General features: G+C 36.0%; 1 protein-coding gene and 2 long non-coding RNA genes across 22 annotated transcripts in view; 1 reads left to right on the forward strand and 2 right to left on the reverse strand.

Moving 5' to 3' along the window:
- Positions 1–7,162, forward strand: part of LOC147759717 (uncharacterized) — a 39,633-nt gene extending 32,471 nt beyond the window's left edge. The window contains exon 2 of the long non-coding RNA XR_015331314.1: positions 6,572–7,162. This is a non-coding gene — a long non-coding RNA (uncharacterized LOC147759717). The remainder of the gene's footprint in view (positions 1–6,571) is intronic.
- The window catches only part of LOC106163513 (peripheral plasma membrane protein CASK), a 134,350-nt gene that overhangs the window by 43,658 nt on the left and 73,899 nt on the right, over positions 1–16,793 (reverse strand). The window lies entirely within an intron of this gene.
- On the reverse strand, positions 6,099–14,201 carry LOC147759718 (uncharacterized). The gene is made up of 3 exons (XR_015331313.1): positions 13,523–14,201; positions 7,864–9,081; positions 6,099–6,221 (listed from the first exon to the last, which is right to left on the reverse strand). It is a non-coding gene; the product is annotated as an uncharacterized LOC147759718 (long non-coding RNA).

The following is a 16,793-nucleotide window of genomic DNA, read 5'->3' on the forward strand; positions in this document are numbered from 1 at the left end:
TGCCAATAATGGTTGGAGGCTACATGTATATGAATACGAAGAGTATGCTCATATTTGACAAGTGCGCCAGGGTCACATAAGGGCAGTTCTGTCCTCCTTCCTTCACAATTCCAAGACTTCCTTTACCTTGACAATGTTGACTGTAACAGAGTAACCGCACCTTTGATATTCTCTAAACATGTGGTGGGTTCAGCACTGCCAGTCAGGTTTCAAAATATATGCATATATCAAAGCTTTCTTTGAAAACAAGACATGTTCAATCTCAAAAACCATCGGCACCTTTGGACGCAGTATCCTTCCTGGACATTGCTGATAAACTTTTGGGTCACCTTTCTTTTGATGCTTTATCACGTCTGAGGATTTTTATTAACAGAGAAGGGAAGTCGCCTGTCAGTCTGCTGATTTATGCCTGATTATTGGCCTCTTCTCCATGACATGGAAATCCACTTGCAGATCGATTTAAAGCAGGCAGATCCCAACCAGAATTCACTTGGGGATGACACGATGGGACACTAATATATATATGTCACAATAAGGTCAGGGCCGCTGTCTCTTTCTTTTTTCAAATAACCTTTTACAGCTGATTAAATGTCAATTCCAGCATTAACTTAATCAAGCAGACCACTAATTGCTGTTCAATTTACAACGACACTGGGTTCAATCCCTGAGAACACAGGGCAACAACCTTATCACTGGAGAGGGCAGAAGATATAGATGCCTATGGGTCTGGTAATTCCATTAAAATACACTGACAACATTGACCCAAATGTCACTTATGAAAGCTACATAGTATTTTTTTTTTTTTTTTTTTTTTTTTTTTTTTGCAAGGACTTCCTATCTTTATTCCAATCTCAGTTACAATCCCATTTTTTTGTATCCAAAACAGGCCATTTTGTTCAATTTCTCTAATTGCCTGTGCTCCCAGAGGAGTTTGATTTTGAAAATTGAATTTTGTTTTCTAGTTACGGCTGTCATACTTGTTTCTCCCTAATTTTAGATATGCATCTTTATTTAAGTTTGCATGGTTTGCTTCACTAAGCGAAAGTCAATGTTTGCAAAAGTCAGTTTCTAGCCATAAAAAATTCAAAAACTGCTTGAAATCCATCAAACATGAAGAAATAGCAAACATTGTCTCTTGGTTAATAGCCAAAACTATACTTTTGTTAAGAGTGAAAGACTACAATTCTAAAAATATTTTGTTTTCATTTTTCCCCTGGTTAACAGCACCCTTAAATCTAAAATAAATAAATAAATAAATAAATAAATAATACCTCCATATATGTTCTATACCAAATCTAATACTCCTCTACACTACGAGAATGTTCCTATCTTCCACCTCTTGAAAATGATATTTTCCTAATTGACACGCCATTCCCGTGTTTCCTGACAGTAACATTCTGGTAAACAGCATGTTCACACAAGTATCTTAACAGAACTATTTGACCGAAATAACCCTAATAAAAGGTGCTGTGCCAATTTCCTTGCTATGTGGCTTAAATTATTCTACCTGGGTAACACATCTTTGATGTGATGCATCAACTGGCATTCTTCCAACGACCTTTACAACTCAATTCACTAATTTAGGTTTTTACCTCAGTTTCATTTTACTGCCAAGTGTCTTTTACTGTTGAACGTAAATGCTTTTGAGTGTTGAATTTCTAAGAATAGCAAGTTAGGGTCCATTCCCAACAAAACTATTATTCTATATAGATTGATTCAACTCCGTGGGGACTCGATGAATACAATCAGATTAACACACCTCTTTTTATTTCCAATGTACTCATAAAATCACCAGTTTTTTTGTATTTTATTCAACTTCAGGAGGAGGAATGTTAATCTCTTAATCTGACTGCATTCAGCAAGAGTCCCAGCAGAGCTGGATCAATTTACATTTCTATGTTTCATGGTTATTTTATTGGGAATGAGCCTCTAAACAACATCTTTGTATATTTCATCCACTTAGAACCACTACATTGGCACAAAACTAGAATGCACTGGTTGACATTTGGGTCTTCTCTTTACTCAAGGGGAGTATTCTCAGTGCTTAAGACTTGAAAACCTCACGTGTCAGTCCTAGCATACAGTATATGTGGAATACTATGAATGAAAAATTGATCAAAAATGTACCAGGATACCATGCAAGTATCGCCTGATGTTGCCAAGGTAATAACCAAGCAAAATCAGCTGTTGGGCTCAATGGCACCTTAAATCAAGAAAAAAATATCTTCATAGGAACAAAAATTTGTAGGTTCCACAACTAATCCTGAACTAAATACAATCCAAATGGCCAAGAGCACCAGTTTTGTTAGGCAATGATAAATGTCTAATGAAGAACTGAAAATATTGTATTTCAATGACAGTTCAAGCATTTTTTTTCCAGGCAGAATAAAACTAATTTTCTAGGAAACTAAGCACACTTTCCAAAAGACCAAGCACGGGTATACTCCACTCCCCACTACAAGCAGGTAATCAATGTCCACAAGTATTGACCAGTTTAAAGAGGAATTTGCCAATAATAATTTCTGGTTTCTTCACCAACAGACCAATAACACAAAGATACCAATGCATTCCATTAAAACCACATTCAATATTATTTTTCTCTGTAGAAAAACATGACTTCGCAACATAAATCTAGGCCCAAAACTGAAACAATTTTTGACTAGTTCAATACACGAAGGTTCAATATTCAAACTCACGCAATGTGGTAGAAAACCCAAAACCATGGTCTCCACTGGATGTGTTTTTCCAGAGTCAAATGTGTCTGGATGTGACACATCTCACCTAACACAATGATGTAGCTTTGCTCACAGGTCAGATTAGTTTCAGTCCAGATCACAGATGTTTTGTTCTTTAAAATGACATTGAAAAACAAATTAACAAACAATTATCAATTTATTTGTCTAAGGAGATAAACAAAAGTTGTCTTAATGCAAAATCAATTTACTAAGTCAAACACTAGTTGCATGCACGTACATGTAAAGTGCTGACAATATTCAATAGAACATACACACACACATTGTCACATACCAAACAGTGTACACAATCAACATTATAAGCCTTCCCATTCAATTCTTCACCACCTGGTAATACTATTATCAATAACCCGGGTCTCTGGAGTGACGACTTGCAGGGCACTTACAAGGGTAATTACACAAACAGTCTTCAAAGACTACTCATCAGTTATCTGTAATACGTGAAGTTGATTCCAAAAAAACTATTTGAATACCAGAGGGATTGAAGAACTGCAATACTTCATGTATATAAACATATCACATTTACTGTTGTAATTAATACCCATAGTGGAAAGCTAGAAACATTTAACAAGATTCTTCTCCTTTATTTATTCAATTCAGCTAAACCAGTCTGCGTCCCTAAATGGATATATTTGATAACAGGAAGTCATGATGACTTCAGGGAAAAAAAAACAAAAAAACTGATGATAAAGTCCCTGTATCCCAAGGTAAATGGAGTAAAATGGAGTATTTACTTTAAGAAAAGAAATTCTACAGCATAAATCTGTGATAGCGCGGGCGCACACACATACACACACACACACACACACACACACACACATTCTCTCTCACACACACAATTATTGATGGAATACTTGAATCTTTTTTTATCTTTCAAGAAGCAGACCCATTATTCTCATATTAGTGTCTACTACTGTTTTATCCCAAGGGAAAACAGCCCAGACTGCTATATCAGAACTACAGCTAAGATCAAATACTGACCCCAGTACTCCAGTGAAACTCCAGGCCGGGGTATGGCGCATGGTCATTCTGGGCCCCCTAACTCGAAAGCATCGAGTATTGCGAATAGTGATATCACATAGAGGCTACAGTTTATTATATGGGGCGAGTGTGAGGGAGTTATGGAATTGAGACGCTTGCGAGTTACGGGGCCCTGGTCATGACTGTCTTCCGTAACTTTTCCTTTCCATTCCGAAATGAAAAATACTGCATTACATAACTACACCAGGCCAAACTCAGTGGAGAGGTCAGGAGGTTAGAAAGAGATGTCTTTTTGGCTGGGAAAAGGTCCACTCTGGGTAAAATTTGACCTAGGTACATGAAGTTTTTATGGAAAAAGGTCCTTTTTTTTTTTCAGAAAAAGAACCCCCCTTTTAAAATTACTGGCTACAGTTCTGTACACCGTGGTATCTCATTTTCATTCTAACAAACACATCACATGGGGAGAACCAAACCATAGTGGTAAGAAAAGAGACAGAAATGACCAGCCATGTAAAGTGAATACCACATCGGTGAACTATTTAACTTATGTAACCAATCGTTTCTCTTGAGACTACCATGTCCAGATGTGTGCCAACTGATAACAACAAACAATTTTACACCATGAGCTCTGACATGCATCCACTGACTCGGTTCATTAAACAAATAATATATGAAACCAGCAAAAGAAATGACATTCCAATGGCAAATGGAATGCAGAAAGCCGACATCATCTAATGTGGACAATCAGTCAATGAAATCACACCAAGCAATATTAAAACTGGTTTCATTCACCCGCCAAGACTGCAGGAAGGAAATATAACGTCATCTTATGATCAATTTCTATATCTCTACCATTTCTGGATATCAAACTTCATTATTGATAATTAAAATTATTATTATATCTATCCACAACTGCTATAATAATTTGAAATATAACAACAATAAATGAAAATAAATAAATAATTAAAAATGAATATAAAATATAACAACATTAAAAAGGTTTCATGTAAACAAGGATTGTTCCCAAACAGTAATAATTGATTCTTAACTCAAACCTATTGTGGTCTGGAACTATTTTAGATAAAATTTCCTGAGGAAAAAAAAAAAAAAAAAAAAAAAAAAAAAGCCAGACTGGATGGCAATGTAAGACAAATGTCAAGCTATTAATCTATAAATGTAAGATAATATTCCCAAGAGTGCTCAATACAATACTCTTTATCAATTCCTCCAATTTTTAATGTCAAGCACACTAAAGAAAGGCTTTTAGGTTGCGCAAGTGGTTGAGTCGATGTGTGCGCATGAAAAAAAGTGCGAGTATGGATGACAGACAAAACTGAAGGCGGACTTAAAAAAAATCCTGAAAATAGAAGCGCCAAAGGTGTGCATCCCTATATTAGGGGGAAGGGGTCTGGGGAATCCATTTCTGGATAAATGTGGAAGACTTTGAGAGAGAGAGAGAGAGAGAGAGAGAGAGAGAGAGAGAGAGAGAGAGAAGAATGGCTGCTAAGTTATAGATTGAAACTTTTTAAAATTCAAAGAGAATGCAGTATAACAAGTAGCAATTTTAAGTATAACAAGTAGCCATTTTATTCATTTTCAGTTTTCTTTCTTGCTTATAATTCATTGAGGGCATCATCTCCACTTGCATATCTGCCTATTTGGCATCCACAGTCTAAGCTGAGCTGTTTTTCATCAATCATTTTTCCCCAATTACCACCCCCAGAAAGTCGCGTCTACTGTCATCGATTTCAAAGGTTTGCTAACCTTACACCAGCTTTCACTAAAAGTATGGAGTAATTTTACACTAAAAGCTGGTCATTTGACATTCATCAGTTACGATGCCGTTTATTGCCAATCAGGCGAGACATCGGAGCCCATTTTCGAGTGATTCATGTAATACAACTGACATCCTTGCTTTCACTTATTGCATTACATAATGAATGTAATCACCCATCTTGTCATTCAAGCAATCACCGTGAAAGCTCATCATCTGTCATATACCACTAACATTCTGCAATTTTCTACGGCAACAACTCAGTAAATGAGCACAACATCAGTTTATCAGTTTTCCAACAATTAAGATGTTCTATACCTATAATACCTACAAAATAAGAGGATAACAAGTTTGAAAGGTAACCTGGGGTGTGAGTCACAGAAATCAGTTTTATGAGTTATGAAAAAAATGTAAATCCTGAAATGATAAAATCATTACGTTAAGAATATGGTGTTCAAAACTTCAAGTATTACTATTAATACCCATCGTTGGAGTCACCCAGCTATTGGTAATCACAGTAAAATGGCAATACTGCACGCAATCAGTGATATAATTCATTAAACCCACCATTTCATATCGTATCATAATGACTAGTTTACCTTTACGTCTCTGGTATGACTTCACACCTCATATCATTTTCCATGAAAAACCTGGCCAATAACACGGATGGTTACACTAAACTGTGACTCAGTTATTCTCGCTTTGACACCACTCTGTCAAATAACCAAAAGCAATTTTTGAAACTCTTAATTTCTCATTAGGGAGACATATACAGCTTTGTTATTCACACTATAACTGCAGACATAGCCTAGGTATTAGTTGTTGTGAAATGGGTTATTTCTAGAAAAAACTGGCACTTTTATAACAAATCATGGTGTGGCAGATATTGTCTTCTTTGACGATATAAATACAAGGAAACAATTAATGCAAATAGAGGGAAAAAATCTGCTCTTTCAATTCTTTCATCTTATGAAAAATACAAAGCTTCTCTTTTTACAAAGTGGAAAAATAATGAAATGCATACACACACTAATGCATACATGGGTCTACATTTACATTCCAGAATGAAAGCCTGACACTAATACGGCAAGCAAGGTACAATCTGGAAGATGATGGCAATGAAGGTACTGGCGACGGAGTTATATGCTTCCATTTGCCACTGCTTTTTATAAATCAAGTTGCAGACAAGGCACGCACTGTGAGCTAATGTCTATCATGAAGTGTAGAATTAAGTCAGGCAAGAGGACGTGTTGTAAAAAAAATCTAGGGAAGTGAAATTGAAGTAACCAAATGTCAAGCTATGTGGCTGTAAATGTACTGGCCAGAGGCAGATTTTATTTTCAAGAAAAAACAAAATTGTGAAGGTTTTTAGTCATTTTTAACATGGCTATGATATCATGTACCATTATCAGGGGTGGAGCCAGAGATATTTTCTGACAGTCTTCCAAATTATCTTTGTTAATCCATCCACCATTTTTGACCGTCTTCTGACAAAAAAAATAATAGATACCCTTCAATGTAAACTTGAAAATCTGACCGTCTTCTGGAAGCGGCCTAAATCCGCCCCTGATTATAGTACCTATAGCTACAACTTAACTTGTAACTGCAATAAATTCCCTTTTTAAGCACCAAACACATTTATCTGCTTAATTTTTTTTCCAACACAATAAATACAAATGTCCTTAAATATATAAATCAATCTGTAAAACCAACACAATACACCAACGTTATTTGGCTCATTCCCAATGAAACTATCATTCTGCACAGCTTGATACAATTCTGTGGGGATTCTCGCTGAATGTGATCAGTTTAACGGATTAACACACCTCTTGTTTCCACCGTACTCATATAATCACCTACTTTTCTGTATTCTGCTCAACTCCAGAGAACAAGTTTCATTGAGAGTTAGCCCATAGATATTCGTTTTCATATCAATATTTTTTTTCAACACAATACATACATATGTCACTATATTATACAAGCCAATTAGTAAACCAGACACCAAACACCATGCAAGGTTACAAAATTAATACATCAACCAAGTCAAGCATGACAGCTAAGTAGAATGCTCACGATACATACATGCCATTTACTAAACGCAGGCACTCACACACACACAAACACACAATTAAAAATAAATAAATAAATAAATAAACCTGAGACATGTCTTAACCCCAAATCTGAGTTTCACGGACATATCCTTCAGGATCGAGATTTAGACATATCTCGGGTTTATTTATTTATTCTTTAATTGTGCATAAATGCTCCGCATAGTTGAGCTATTTGGATACCACACATACGATTCATTTATACATTATATATAAAACGGGCACATGCACAAAATCATCCTCCTACCCAGCATATGTAGTCATGGTGCCCGTACGGAAGATGGCGCCGAGGATTGTGAGGATAAAACCAATGGTACTCTGAGGAAAGCTTTTGGGTCATTCGAGGATCTTTGTAGCGAACCGGCGGGAACTGGTGGCTACGGTCATAGTACGCCATGCTGCAGGAGAACATAGCTACGAAATTGTCTCTGGCAGTGGTATTTTCTTCTTTAACCTGTCTGATGCAGTCAGGGCAATTAAGCAAATTTCACGGAAGAGATGTCTGCAGTCTCTGATCGCGACTCCTACCTGATTTCTGATGGCAATACTTTTCAAGAGCAGAACAGTTGTACTTTGCAGCTACGCACCCACTGCAAGAGGTTCCTTCTTTAACTTGGAATCAAAGAGTTTACTTCTTTCACCATGTGATAATTTAGTCTATGGTAACTGATGGTATATTTGATCCTCTATGGCTCTGTTCTCACAACTTTTAGATCGATCTATCACCGCGGGGAGTCTCACTAGATTACTGTCAGATAATCCGCCTTAAGTGTCCGTCCCCGTCTACTACAAGCTGTAATGGATAATTAACTTTCGTGTCCGTCCGGCTGACAGCTATTTAGCGTGAACCCCCAGGGAGTTAGGTCGATCTAAAGTAGGTCGATCTAATCTATGGAAATGGGGTCTAAGAGTCTTCCAAGGTTCTACTGCTTAGACATTATATTTGAGACGTCAACCTTCATGGTACAAAGGATACAACTTCTTTTAAAGCCTATTCACTGCCCTAAAATATCAAATATATGAAATGTTTTCCTTTAGTGGGAATGTCTTCTTTGAAATAACTGATTGTATCAATACAATAGCTGCTGTTGTATCAGTTGAATGTAGCTTTTTTCTTCATACAATGGTGTGAAATACCACGCACTGTCGTCTTCTGTTATTTATTTCCGTCTGTGGCAGCAATGCCTATTACCTTTTAATGTTACAGCACGAACAACTCCACTGCTTCTACTTATGCAATATTATTTCCAGAAAAGCATGTTTTAAATGCTCTCAGGTGAAATGTTTCTATTACAGCAGATTTACTGCATTGTTGCAGGTGATAGTGGCAATAGTGATACTGCTGCCTGAGAAATGGTGGTTATGCCAATGGGAAATTAAGGAATTCCTGTCCATTTTGTCTCCATGATGGCTGCTAAAATCCTGTTCTGATGACTTTAAGGGCAATGCTTTTGTGTTGTGAGATCTAAAACAAGAGTAAATATACAGTGGCGCCCTTGGTCTTATGGATAGACAACCTTCCTCCACAGCATTTGAATCATATAGATCTTTTTAGAATGATGTAATCACTCAACAGAGAGCACCTGATTTGCAAATTAAATTGCAATCCTTCAAAATGTGACTTTCAATGGGATTTTGCAGCATAAAATCTAGCTACCTATTTTTCTTTTCAAAATGGCACAATGTGTATTATGTGAAATCACTACGTGTAAACTAGTCCCTTGAGGCATTTTTCTTATAAAGATAACATTTCATCTGGATGTGGAACTAGTGCTTTTTAAGGAAGTTTTCATTTTTATAACCTTCTAAGATGGCGAAAAGATAATTTGAACATTTCTGCACATAGTATTTTTTACATTATATCTCAAATTACCTTTTGACAATTTTGAATAGTAAAAAATAAAGTTTCACTATTTTTTTATAACGACTTCAAAATTGCAAAACCATTTTTTCGTTCAATGTTCTCAGATTAGGTGGCATCACAATTCACATGCCGTGTACTTTCAGCCATACGTTTAATCACTATATCCAGTTGTTCTTACAAATATCCCAGTTCATTACTCTGCCCTACAAAAAACACAGCATGATAAATAAAATGGCTTCAACCTAAGTAATTACATTGACCAGATCTGATCAAGAAAACTTTGTGTTTTGAATACCATACTGATCTGATGCATACAGATGTAACTAAGCTCTAGAATATTCTCAGTCTCTTTTCATGTAATTGCAAATCAGGGATCTTGCGAACAAACACTAAAAAGAGGTTAAACCTGACGCCTATAAACCTTTGCCATTAGAGGTTAAGATCAAATACTGTAACTCACTTTACAGTGCTGAAACGGTTTCAATTTTCCACGTCACTTGCAAAATGGCTCTCTTGTCCTGCCACATAAGAAAAAAATAGACATACAGACATATTTTCCAGCACCTCTAGGTCTTCACTGTGTTCATTATAGCGACGAGAGACAAGCAGCATGCACGTGGGAAGATTTCTCCCATCATGTTTTATCGATAAAGGCTGACATTTCACATTGTGTTGTATTTTTCTCTTGGCATTACTATTTATTGTGTTCATTGTTGTCACATGTCACACAAGATTTAATCAGTCACCTATGTATGATTTCCCAGAAAAAAAATTGTTTCAGAAAATTGCCTGCCAGCTTCATTCTATTCATAGAGGCATTCAAATATTGTCAACATATAAAGAACAAAATGTCGAACCAGCAGCCCAGAGTTCACGAGCATCAAATCTGGCAGTGTTACTTTTAACAATGTAATTAAGTGACATTAATTTCCATTTGCTTCATCTTTCTGCATGCTTCACCACTTCAGTTTGGTAAACGAGGGAAAATCACAGTAATCCACTGATTGTTATCTCAGAAATGTGATGCTGTATTAAGGTATTTCCATACTGTATGTATAGAGGGAGCCACTGCAGCATCAAGCTCTCCTGCACTGGAGGACAATATAAGTGGTATGATCTGTCTCGTGGAAAAAAATGGACAACTGCCATTTTGTTTTTGTGCTGTGTTTTTGTACGATAAAAAATGTTCTATAATTCTACACTGAAAACATTCCCGTGACATTTTTCTGAATATTTTTCAAAAGATCAAATCCAAATAATCGTTTTCCCCCAAGAAATCTAATAATTTCCTCTACAAAATGTTCCACAATTTCATACTGATATTGTTCATTTAACTAAAAAATTGAAACTTCTCTGAAGCAGGTTATGACAGCTATGCTATTCAGAAATCACACATCTCAGCGAAATATCTCTGAATTTCCTCTGGAATGTCCCAGAATTCACCAGTAAGAGACCACGTCAATCTCTTCACCTAGAAAACCCCCGAGTCCATCCACCCAGACAGGAGTCCAAAACAGGAGTCCACAAGTTTGCACGACAACAAGTGTCGTCTGCTGCGAGAACCAAGCTTCAATCCCTTCATACACTGATTCATCACTTTTATGTCTGTGTGAGATGATTATAAAGCGTGAGTGCCAGTGATCAATCTGTATTCATATTAACAACCGTCTCTAGAATTTCATACCCCAATGCCTCGCGTTATGCTTTATCTCACCAAATAGGCATTAATTTGGAAATTGATAAAACATCAGACAGAGACTTTTTAACTCTTCAGTGTGTCTATTTGAATACTTTTCATATCAATGGTCAACAAAGCAAGGGGAATTAAGTCATAATATCTTCTTCTTCAGGTGCCAGCACCAATGCGGTGTGTAAGGAACATTGACATTTTGCCAAAGGTTTCCGTTTCTCACTGTTGATATAAAGGAATTCAAATATAAAGCAGATTAAATCACCAATTTGGTATTTGTCCAATCATTCCGAGTTTCCAAATTCATGAAAGCTTTACCAAAAAATGTCAGGACAATTAGGTAATATACAGCATACATTTCTGGAGATAAGGCAGAAGGCAGACAGACTTGCTGATAATATATGCAAGGATAGGTTTTCCATCTTGAAATAAGCAATTTAAAAGACAAAAATAACACATGAGATTACATACAGACATGTTATATAATGCTTCTCAACAATTCTTAACCAAGTCACATTTAAGTTTGCCTTCTTTTCCATACTCTTTTCTTTATCAAATCACTATTTATGATAAGTTAGCAATCTGAACTTTACACTAGGCATGAAGAAAATCGAAAGAAAGCAATGTCAAAAATGTCTCAGATTAAAGGTCAAATATCAGAAAGGCAATGGGATTTATTGTCTTGCAAGCAAATACATGTAACAATTACTATAATTAAAATATTATAATGAAAAAAAATAAATATATATATATATTGTGGCCTTTAAAGTAACCATGGCAATGAGTGCTTTACTGTCACCTCGTAATTCTTCTTCCAGAGAGATGGAATCCAATTTTTACAAACATTTTCCCACTTTCTATTTCATTTTCTCAGAAAAGAAAGTTATCCAAATTATATAATTTCATTTGTGTTTTTCTGTACCTTTATCCTCCTTCCTATTTAAACCCCATATCGCATGAGAGCTATTTTTCTTCCTCCCTTGTTTAAAATTGACCGTTCCATCCCAAGGGTAACAACTGGGGTCGAAGTAATAGCATTTCAGATTGGATTACTGCTTGTTATATCTATAGACAATCAAATTGTTTTGTGTTGGCCTTCTCCAACAAAATATCAATTTTTGAAACCTGTTCGCAACTGGTTTAACTTAGGCGAGAATAGTCAGACTGTTACCATATACTGATTAGAATGAACATTTTCATTATAGGCACATAGACATGGTGGAATGATCAATGTAGAATTAATTTTTGCACGAAAAAAGTCAACTGAGTCAACCATGTATTTAAGAATGAAACATCACCATTACATTGACGTCCCAACAGAAACCTACTGTGAATAGTTTTCATCATTTTGTTCTGTATTTTAGCTCCCCAAAGATTTCAACCAATGAAATGGAAGATAAAATCAGAAAATGTTGTCATTTCCCGATGAAAAATGCCTTCATGATAAGTTTCTATGGTTACTTCTTCACAAATTCCAACTGCACAATGATTTTTTTTTTTTTTTTTTTTTTTTTGAAAAAAAAAATTGCAATAAATCAGCAAGTGTATCATGCCTTGACAAAATTGTTCCACTTAGTTTCTGAACTAAACTTTGCTATTCTCTCTTGGTCATCTGGAAAATTTCAAAAATAAATTCATCAAAAAAAGTAACTGATGCAGAAAGTCTTCCTCAAATATTCAAAAATGTTGCAACAACTAACTCGATATCATTTTTAGCTCTCTTGAGGGCAAAGACAAAGATCTGAGTTTTGGCAAGATCAGAGTTATGAAACCTTATTTGGTAAAGAGAAATAATCAAATGAGACCATTTACCAAGAAAGAGACCTTTTATATCTTACAACGGCATCTTCAGAATGCGATCATCTTCTCTCTAACATTAAGCACGACTGATTAAAGATGTGAAAGAAAAACTATTGAACCTCATCCCTCGTGGGCCTGATAGTGCCTATCTCACTAGAATCTTGGCATAATTGTGAGAATTCCACGGGAATAATGCTAATTAAGTAAATATATCGCTTTAGTTGTCATTTGGGAGAGGTTTTATTACAGTACAATGTAATGTGAGATAACAATTTAATGGAAACAATCTCATAAAATGATTCATTGGACCATAAATTGGCATCTTTAGGGTTATGAGGCATTCTTTATAACGACTACAGAAAAAAAAATCAACCTCTGAATTCATTTCTAGATTTATACTCTAAATGTTCACCAAACACAAATATAGTACAATATACCAATGAGTTGGTATCAGAGTTTAGAGCTCTTACATGGCCTATGACCTATCGGTAGAAAGTAAAGCCCTAAACAAGTAACATTTCATTATTCATCTTTCCATGATAAACACTGTACCTTATATATATTGCAATGAACTTCACGTAGCTACTCTTCCGCTCTAAAATAACAAAGCCTAGGAGGCACGAATCAAGTCACTTCTGCACTGTAAAAATCACATATCCACACAACACAAAAGCATCGCCTTGTAGACAGAAGCCACAGCCAATCTTGTTCAGAACCAATTCCTCAGAGTACCGCTGTCGAAATGCACTGTATACTGTTGTGCATCAGCACAAAGTGCCATTGTGGTTGTTTACCTGTCAGCTAAGTGATTAACTTCAGGTATGATAAGTTGTATTGGACCCAAAATATCCTTCCAGGTCACATGATCCTGTCTGACGTACTTTCTTATTGCGCTGGCAGAGTTAATGTACTAGCTTCCTTCCTGCTTTTTGGCTCTGCGATATCACCATCTGTGCACAGCATGAATAAGTGCACTCCCCCACACAAATAAATGTGACGTATAGATAGTGGAATGCTCTCTTTTATATATATGCTCGATCTTTTCCAGCTCTTTTTATCCCTCAAGCTCTTTTTCTCTATCACACAAACACGCACACTGCTACAGACCAATATAACTGGCAGTTCATGCTATAAAGCCGTGATCACAACCAGAAAAGCTTAACACTGGAAATGGACCAAATAACATCACCAACTGTCCACTGGCAGATTATGTAAATTAGGATTTTAGTTCTATGGGAAACATGAATGCCAGTGCAATTTTTTATGCCTTAATGATTTTGTTCATGAACACCATCTAATAAAGTAGTATAATACCAGGGGCGGATGCAGAGCTATTTACTGACAGTCTTCCAAATTATCTTTGTTGATTCATCCTCCAATTTTGACCGTCTTCCAACAGAAAGAAATAGATACCTGTCAATGTTAACTTGAAAATCTGACCGTCTTCCGGAAGACCCAGAAGACGGCCTAAATCCGCCCCTGAATACAACATGGTTACATAATACACTAATAAATAAAAATTAATGCATACCAACAGATGTACACAGACTGCCAAATTTTACATATAATACAAATATGTATCAGTCCTGTGCCAAAGGAAAAAAAAACACTCATGTAATATACATGTATCAATTTACTTAATTTGTCTATGACCCAAGCATGCAAAATTATATCAGTTTGTATCAATTCACCAGGCATGTGACTCATGCATGCAACAATGTATAAGTATGTAATAATTTGCTACATCTATACCACTGCATGCCAGGCATCTTCCCTCCATTACACTGGTTTGGATAAAGATAGCTTTCTACGGAGTAATTATTTTAAAAAAGCTACAACATACAGCACTGCATATCAATATTCCACCTCACTCTATCAACAATACACTGCTGAACCACAACACAACCTCTGAAATGTTGTGGGAGGAAAGTGGCCTTTTTTCCTTCATTGATTCCTGCTGGAAATTAGATACAAAACTGCCAGTAAATCATCTGAATAGGTACTTCTGTTTCTATAGAAATGTCCATCTGTTGGGAATAAGGGAACTTGTGTCTGCACCTGAGAGCTAGCTACTGCTCTATCCTGGATAGATACACTTCATTGCCTGCTTGGCCCCAGGGTATCCAGGGGGTGGTGGAGGAAGGGGAGGGGGTGGCAAACTGTCACCCATACCCCAGGGTATCCAGGGGATGGTGGAAGAAACAGAGGGGGATGGTAGACTTTCACCCCTTCCCCAGGGTATCCTTTTAGTTGGATCAACCTGACAAATGCCATAGAACTTAGATTAAAACTTGCTTCAAAGTAGACATTTTCAAACAAAAGGGCATTTCTTCACAATTTCTTGACCTCCCCTCCTCCTACAACTTGGACAACTGTTTCATTATTTTTACTTTAAAATACAGTAAGAATGGATCACATGCATTTATTGTCTGCATCTTGAGCTGTCCTGGAGGTCTGCTGTTTTATCTGATCAAGGTGAGACTATCATTGCAGCCATTATCACGGTAAGGCTTCTCCTCATGTGTCGCTGTCACTTTTTTTTCTGAAGCAATCTCACCTGCAAGGTGTGGAATCAAAGAGCAGTGGCTGTGATTAGTTCTCTATGTTGTTAGAATACAAAGGCTCATGATAACTTATCACAGTTCATGTGAATTATAGTGGGACCAGATGGTGAATCTTGGGAGAAAAACAAGTTAATGTGGTATAATTATAAAACCTCACATCCGATGTATCCGGTGATGTAAACAATATAACAGGGTATTACATGATGCGACATATATGTATTGGTCTAATGAGATGAACCAGTTTATATCATAATGGCATTACAAATCCTCACATATTTACAATTGTCTTGAGAATAATAAATTAACATGGTGTTACATGGTTTGACAAATATTTACAAGTCAAATGATGGTAGTAAGTTATTATAGCATTACAGAACCTCACATATTTTCATTCATTATGCTTTACCTAATAATTAACATGATATGCTGAACAAGAAACTGATGAAAAAAAAGAGCTTAACTTAAACCCAATACCAATTTTAAACATCATACCTTAATGTGCACCACTGATATTTTATATTCTAAGATAATAATTTTCATCAATCTGAATTAGAAAAATGACTGAGTGACACACAAAATTTCAATTCCTGACACAATTATAGTAAGTCTTATGATAGCTCTGACATTTGTCATGTCATTATAATGGTAAATACCAATCCTTCTGAATGAAATGTTCGTAACTATCTCTTTTTTTCCTGTAGCCAGGAACAAGCAATAAAGATAAAACAGTAATAAGCAAAAGGTCTAGAGATACAGCAAGTGCTTGTATTAAGAGTATGGCGGGGGAGGGCCGGAAGAGAGAACATCAAATGCTCTGCCATTTTGGAACTCCACAGGTATTACATGGTACATTTGCACCTGTTATTGTGTTATTAGTCAGCAAATCACCTGTTTCTAAAATTATGATCAGGTGTCTGTTGAATTCTGGGGGTGGAGAGAGATTTGGGTCGAATGGTGTTATAATAGTGAGCACATCCTGGCTTCAGATAATTGCAACTGCTTAGTAGGTGATGTTGGCATTGAAAAAAGGACTGAGAGAGAAAGAGAGAGAGAGAGAGAGAGATTTGAAATTATTTTCATGTACATGATTTTGAAACATATAATAATAATAATAATATAATAATAATAAGTTTATTGAGCACTAAATGATGTGAATACATTTGCAGGCTCTCTAGACTACAATATTTACACAATATATATATGGATATACAATTATATATATATATATCCACACAATTCCAATTATCCAGATTGCAACA

This window comes from Lingula anatina, chromosome 10 (assembly GCF_051362555.1).
Source record: "Lingula anatina isolate TDL-2025a chromosome 10, LinAna3.0, whole genome shotgun sequence".
NCBI lineage: Eukaryota > Metazoa > Brachiopoda > Lingulata > Lingulida > Lingulidae > Lingula > Lingula anatina.